Below are 6563 nucleotides of genomic sequence, written 5' to 3'. Positions count from 1 at the left end.
CTGAATGAGCAGGGAGGTCAATAAAGTCAGGCCATTTGGAATGACATTACCATGGCTATTAAGGAAGGCTCCCATTTTTTGAGGGCTTACCTTACTAGCTATCATTTTAAGTATAATAATGTATTATTAATTATCATATGTAATTCAATGTTTACAACATCCTATGAGGTACACGCACCACTATCATCCCCATTTTACAGATGAGGAAACTGAAATGTAGAAAGATTAGGTGGCTTGCCTAAGGCCGTGAAGCTACCCAGTGACCAAGCCAGGATTCAAAGGCAGGCAGTCTGGTCTCCCAGACCCTCAGCCACCATCCTATACTGCCAGTCTTCTCCAGTCTGTGGAGGAAGAAGGAGGGAGAGAGGCCAGTTTGGAAAGGGGCATCCACGCTGGTGGGACCCTCTCTCCATTGCCACCAAGGCTGCTGGCCTCCAAAGACCAAACCTGGCTCAGTTCTATCTAGCCAGGGGTCTTTAAACCATCCTAAACACTGATTATGGTGAGTAAAATGCCTGCTATTAATCTATCATGTTACAGCTCTCAGAACGCATCAGCAGCCTTATTTCATTAGAGACGGACAATGGCTCTGTGAGGGAGGCATATTAACTCCGTTTTCTAGGAGGAGAGGGTGAGGTTCAGCAAAGCTAAGTGGCCACTCAAATGCCCCAAACAAGTGAACAGAGAGCTGGGACTCACTCCTGGGGTACGTGTCTATGGACTCAGGACCCGCATCGCAGAGTTTCTTCCCTGGGGGCGTGGGCTCTCAATTTCAGGAGAATCTCTCGTGAAAACAGCTCTGAGGCAGCTTGTCCTTAGTCTCCATTCCCTGCTGTCCCCATTTCCAGCCCCTGCCCAGAGGGCCATGCAGGTCAGAGGATGGAGAGAACTGCCTCCGTGCCTAGGATGACTTTTCACCCCTCTCCCCACCCCCAATCTGTGCCCACTTCCTTTCCTCCAAACACCCCCTTTTCATTTTGCCTAGAAATGTTTGAGGTTTGATAGGCTCTGCCTCTGAGTCACTAACTAACCCCAGCTGGTGGCCAGGGCAACCCTGCTGCTTTCCACAGCGCAGGCTCATTTCTTTCATGGGCCGTCATTCCCCACTTCGCATCAGAGTCCTTCTTGGGTCCTCGGACTTTCAGGGACATTAGAGCCTGAAGTGCTGGCCAAGGTCAGGCCCGCACTTCACCACCCTTCTCAGGGTCCATCCAAGGACCCCTTAGAAACGGTGCTGGGAGGAGAGAAGGTCGTGTTTCTAGTCTTCCTCTCTCGGGGTAGATGTTGATTAAGCACCACTACTTGGTCATTCAAACAGTTAAGGAAAGCTCGCTCCAGGAAGAAAAAAATTCCCCGTTTCTCTTTCCTGGAATCCCTGAGACCCCCAGCAAATCACTCCTCCCAGAAATCCAGTCACCCTCTCTTACTCACATGGAGACCTGGGCGGTTGCAGCGTGGTCAGTGGAGTTGGGCCATTTGGAATGACGTTATTATGACTGATAAGGAGAGCTTACATTTTTTTTGAGAGCTCACTTTGTTAGCTAAGATTCACTGAGCTCCTACTCTTACAAGATGTCACTTTTCTTTTCTTTCCTTTTTTTTTTTTTTTTTTGGCCACACCGCCCAGTATGCGGAGCTTCCCCAACCGGGGATCGAACCCACATACCCTGCAGTGGAAACTCGGAACCTTAACCACTGGACCACCAGGGAAGCCCCAAGATATCATTTTAAGTATAATAGATGTATAAATCATTCAATATGCACAATCTTATGAAGTAAGCACCATTATCCTTCCTATTTTATAGATAAAGAAACTGAGGCATAGCAAGGTACCTGCCAAAGGCCATGAGGCTAGTGTGAATAAGAGAAGCCAGGAGCTAAGATCAATCCCTGCTCCATCCCTAGACTCCCCAAGCAGGTGGGCAGATCCATCCACTCATCTCTTCGGGTACCTGCTAAGTTCAGGGCATACAAAGAAAATAAGGTTTAGGCCCCGGCCTCTGTAAGCCTGATAGTGAAGACAGACATGTAAGTTAGAGCACAATGAAACAAGTGCTAAGAGAGGGTAGGTAGGAAGTGTGTGGGAACAGAATGGGGAATTCACTGGGACAGAAGGGTGTTACACAGGGGAGGTTGCATGTACCAAAGTTCAGAGCCTTGAAAGAGGCCTTCCTTCCTGGGGCATTGCCCTGTGACCCACAGCCCTGCTGGACCTCCTGTGAGTGGGGCGGGTGGCACATACCCACCAAACAGCTGGATCAGCCACTGAGCTTCCCAGCCACTGGCCAAACACCCAGGTGGCCCTTTCTGTAGAGATTCAGGGTTGGGTGATGGGAAGAATCACCAGGGATGTTTCATGACAGTATGAGTCCTGCTTTCTGGGCCCTCTTAACACATGCTGTGGTTTTCTGATATTTTCCATATGTCACAAAATTTACGAGTCTCTCAGAGCAGCCAGAAAGCTCAGAGGCAAATGGTGATGTATGTGGACCTTCTGGCTCCTCCAAGAAATGATTCTTCAATTGTGTCTCTTAAAGTGATTTAATACTAAATCTTAGGCTGGAACGAATAGAAAATGCAAATCTGCCTTCCTTCTTTAAGGATTTTGCATTCTTTGATAGTTTCAAAGCAATCATGCAGAGAAACAACATATTTTAACAAATATAACTCGTTGGAAAGCGTAGATGCTTTGACAAATTAGAAAGCCAACCAAGTCACACACTTTCTTGTCAACCCTTGATTCCAGCTGGCAAGCATTTAAAATAGTATTTCAAGAAGGTTTAACATTCATGATTACATTGTTTGATTATTGCACTTTCTAGATAATGGTTTTTCAAAATTGTATCTTGCAGCTAAAAATTAAATAGCTACTTCTGGGTATGCACGACATTCTTTAATAAAGTGAGACCCAACGTAATATTCTCAGAGGCTGAGCAGTAATATAGAAGAGATTTACTGTAGTCCGAATGAGTGAGATCACTGATCCTATAGGATTCTTATTATTTTCTCAGGCTAAACTCCAGAGAATGCTGGGAACGGAGCCACAAGCTCCATTCACGTCTTCCAGGATCCTACATGGGCTTTTCTCTCCCACATGGATACCTGAAGAATTCTTGGGGCCTTTTGGCTGTGTGCTGGGAAAATGCCTCCTAAGAGAAGGCTGTGGACAGAGCTGTTTATTTGTGTCCACTGTAAAAACATACCTCTGATTTTTAGGGCAGTGAAATAGTATGTTTGATACTATAATGGTGAATACACATCACTCTACACCTTTCAAAACCTATAGAATGTACAACACCAAGAGTGAACCGTAACGTAAACCATGGACTTTGGGTGATAAGGATGTGGAATGCGAGGTTCATCAATTAGAACAAATGCATCAGTCTGGTGGGGAAGGTTGCTAATGGGGGAAGCTATGCAGGTGTGGGGACACTAGGTATATGGAAACTGCACGTGCTTTCTGCTTAACTTTGCTATGAACCTAAAACGGGACTTAAAAAAAATAAGACCCTCTGGACAGCTCAGCACAATACGCAGACCTTCCCAGCCAATGCCAGCAGCCCTGGGCCTGCCAACCCTCCGTATCCTCAGATTGCTCCTTCCAGCTCCGCTATATTTTGTGCCAGATCCGAACCCTGGACTTTGTTTCTTGCTTGTCCCTCAGGACCCAGACGTTCGATCAATGTTTGCAGTGGAGATTCCGGTGTGCGCCAGGCAGTGGCTTACACCTGGGCTCAAGCTTGGCTCAGACCCGGTCTTCAAGCATCTACCTAGAAGAGGCCCCACGTGAGTTTGGGTACAATAGGAGGTCTGATGGGCTTTTCCATATGAAATATTGATTTGATTAAAAATATTATTTACAAATGTCCTGGGTGGTAGGTCCATCCCATGTTCATACATCAGGTCGAAATAAACAGACGCACCTGAGGATGAAATCCGTGAGTGTTGGCAGCACCTTCCTCCCTAGGCTAGCCTGCTTCCTGCCCTCAGCCTAGGCTGGATTAAGCGGGTAACAGACAACTCTAAGAATCTCAGTGGCTTAACACAATGAGAGCTAGGCTCCACCCACACGAAGTTCAGTGTGAATGTCACTGGTCAGGTGACTCTGTGTCATGAGTTCAAGGGTCCAGCTCTGACCTCTCGGAGTCCATTGCTCCAGGCACAGAGATGGTGAAGCCAGGGACCACGGAAGAGCTTGCTGGGCATTTTAGGGGCCAGGCCCTAAAATGGCATTTACACCCGTGTATCTGCCACACACAGTAAGGGAGCCACTTCCACTGGGGATGATTTTGAAACTAAAAGGTCATTTTCATTCTTCCTAAAATTTTTATATCCCATCTACTAGGCCTTTCTTCTTCTATATCCATAGTCATTAAACCAGAGATCCTTGGACACAAGTGTTCTGAGTAGCTCACCTCCTGACCCGAGTCACAGGACAGCCCTATGTGTTAGGACAGGCAGCTCACAGTGGACAGCCTTTTTGCTTTTCAAGAAAGGGATAATACAAGAAGTGCAACTATACGCAGCAAGGATTCTATACGGGAAACTAGTAAGAAAGATAAATCCATCCTATTTTTCTGGCACCCAATCTTAAGTTTGAAAAACATCATTCTCTTCCTAATTGGGAATATATGGTTAGATCTAAAGCACTTGATAGTTTTCTATTCATTATCTGCAAATATTTGTCATTGAAAATCTGTTGCGCTAAGTTGTCCTAAAAAAGTTTTATTAATGAACTCTATTAAGTTTAGAGAAAATGCAGATTTCCCCCTTTGTCACTTCAGGTAATCATACCTTCATTCAAGGGAATATTCTCATTAGAGAATTTCAAGGTAGAGTCCACAAAAGAGGAGGGTTGGGTGTGTGTGTTCTCATATATGTGCACTGTGGTACCTGCCAAAGTCCAAACCCTGTTAATGCTGATAGTTTCAAATATGCTATGATGATAATGCCTTTATTTGTGTACTTGGGGCATTCCCTCACCGCACCCACTTCCCCGAGAACCAGGAAATAAGATTGCCCTTTGAGAACCAAGATCAACATCAAAGAGAAGCAAAGTCACTCAAAGGAGACAAAATGTCTCAGGAGTCTGTAAAGCCCCGCTAGCAATTCAGAGAAGGTGTGACATATACAAAGGAAGAATATGTCCATTAGAAGAGCAGCTAGTCAGCCCTGGAAGCCTAGAAAAAGAAAATCTGGGGCATGTGCTGATGGCATAAGCAAAGGGTCTCGAATACTAGGGCAGAGGAATTGGGACTGGTCCCCAAAATGATGAAATAGTTACATTTGTCTTCAGTGTCCTTCTATTTTCTCCTTTTTACCTATTTCAACTGTTTTTAAGACCCCTTTTCCTCCATTTCCTCCAGATGGCCAATACTGTGCTATCTTGCTTTTTTTCCAAAAACCAAGCTTTTCGGATGCAATAGGAAACCATGGAAAGGAATCTTACACTATAGAAGTCATGATTCTGGAATATACTTTATTATTATTTTTTTAACATCTTTAATGGAGTATAATTGCTTTACAATGGTGTGTTAGTTTCTGCTTTATAACAAAGTAAATCAGCTATATGTATACATATATCCCCATATCTCCTCCCTCTTGCATCTCCCTCCCACCCCTCTAGGTGGTCACAAAGCACCAAGCTGATCTGCCTGTGCTATGTGGCTGCTTCCCACTAGCTATCTATTTTACATTTAGTAGTATATATAAATTCATGCCACTCTCTCACTTTGTCCCAGCTTACCCTTCCCCCTCCCCATGTCCTCAAGTCCATTCTCTACGTCTGCGTCTTTATTCCTATCCTGCCCTTAGGTTCATCAGAACCATTTTTTTTTAGATTCCATATATATGTGTTAGCATACGGTATTTGTTTTTCTCTTTCTGACTTACATCACTCTGTATGACAGACACTAGGTCCATCCACCTCACTATAAATAACTCAATTTCATTTCTTTTTATGGCTGAGTAATATTCCATTGTATATATGTGCCACATCTTCTTTCTCCATTCATCTGTTGATGGACACTTAGGTTGCTTCCATGTCCTGGCTATTATAAATAGAGATGCAATGAACATCATGGTATATGACTCTTTTTGAATTATGGTTTTCTCAGGGTATATGGAATATACTTAATTATTGATTCTTAATTTTAAATGCCTATCATATATGCTTAAATATAAGATGAGGATTTTTTTTCCTAAAAAGTTTATCCCTTGGTAGGAATTCGCTGGCAGTCCAGGACCCTGTGTGTTCACTGTAGAGGGCCCGGGTTCAATACTTGGTCCAGGGATCAAGATTCTGCAAGCTGCGTGGTGGTGCAACAAAAGAAAGAAAGAAAGAAAGTAAGAAAGAAAGAAAGAAAGAAAGAAAGAAAGAAAGAAAGAAAGAAAGAAAGAAAGAAAGAAAGGAAGGAAGGAAGGAAGGAAGGAAGGAAGAAGGGAAGGAAGGAAGGAAGGAAGAAATAAAGGAAGGAAGGAAGGAAGAAAGGAAGGAAAGAAGGAAGGAAGGAAGGAAGGAAGGAAGGAAGGAAGGAAGGAAGGAAGGAAGGAAGAAAGAAAGA

The sequence above is a fragment of the Globicephala melas genome, chromosome 1, assembly GCF_963455315.2.
Source record: "Globicephala melas chromosome 1, mGloMel1.2, whole genome shotgun sequence".
In the NCBI taxonomy this organism is placed as follows: Eukaryota; Metazoa; Chordata; class Mammalia; order Artiodactyla; family Delphinidae; genus Globicephala; species Globicephala melas.
Note: the sequence above shows the minus strand (reverse complement) of the source record.